The sequence below is a fragment of the Benincasa hispida genome, chromosome 6 (genome assembly GCF_009727055.1).
Source record: "Benincasa hispida cultivar B227 chromosome 6, ASM972705v1, whole genome shotgun sequence".
Classification (NCBI taxonomy): Eukaryota; Viridiplantae; Streptophyta; class Magnoliopsida; order Cucurbitales; family Cucurbitaceae; genus Benincasa; species Benincasa hispida.
Window position 1 is genome coordinate 31204418 of NC_052354.1, and position 1014 is coordinate 31205431.

General features: G+C 42.6%; 1 non-coding gene across 1 annotated transcript; it reads left to right on the forward strand.

Annotated features, from left to right (window-relative positions):
* Nucleotides 1–597: 597 nt before the first annotated feature.
* On the forward strand, nt 598–704 carry LOC120080682. Its single transcript, XR_005482631.1, has one exon. It is a non-coding gene; the product is annotated as a small nucleolar RNA R71 (small nucleolar RNA).
* Nucleotides 705–1014: the final 310 nt, after the last annotated feature.

Sequence of the window (1014 nt, forward strand, 5' to 3'; positions counted from 1 at the left end):
TTTTAACAGGTTCTCCATAGAGGATGATGGTGTTGTTTAAGAGCTACTGGCTTGTTGTTGCTGTTGACTGTTAGTTCGTTGGGAAAAATCCTGGTGGTCCTTCTTTTTGCACCATCGATTGATAGCCTTTTTATTAGTTATTGTTCCAAGCAAAATTAGGGTGGTTTCGCCACCCGGGGTTGTATGTGTTTGAGAAAGGGTTGTTCTTGACAAAGTAGATTGACTGCGGGTTTCGTAGACACTCTTCAACCGAATGTGATTATCCACATGTAGCATAGTTGGTACTTGTCTGTTCTATCGCGTTGACTTGCCCTTTTTGCGCTCCGGGATTGTTTAATGCTCTGTAACAAATTTATCATCGCATTCATCTGATTCTACAAAGATGCGATGGCACCATTTTTTGCATTACCTTTTCTGGGTTTTACTCGTTGATCGCTTTTTTGCCAATTTTCATGGTTTTTCGATATGCGATCAAGAATGTTCTTTGCCTCATCATAAGTCTTGTCCAGCAGACCGCCTGCTGCTGCCGCATTGGCAGCTGTCTGCGATACAGGATTTAGCCCATGATAGAAAATCTCCATTTGGAGGCAATCTGGCAATCCATTGTGCGGGCAGTCGCGCACTAATCTCTTGAACTTCGCCCATGCATCACTGAGCGATTCGTCTTCTTCTTGTTCAAAATTTGTGATTAACTTCCTCCATCTGGCATTCTCTGTAGGAGGNTGAACTTCGCCCATGCATCACTGAGCGATTCGTCTTCTTCTTGTTCAAAATTTGTGATTAACTTCCTCCATCTGGCATTCTCTGTAGGAGGGAAATACTTCTTCATAAACTTCTCTACAACTTGCTCCCATGAAGTTATCTCTCCTGGTTCGAGGGAGTATGCCCATTTCTTGCTTTATCACATAGTGAAAATGGAAAGAGCGTGAGTCGAACTTCTTCAGTGGAGATATTAGGGAACACAAAAGTGTTACAAATTTCAATGAAGCTTCGTAAATGGGCGTGCGGATTTTC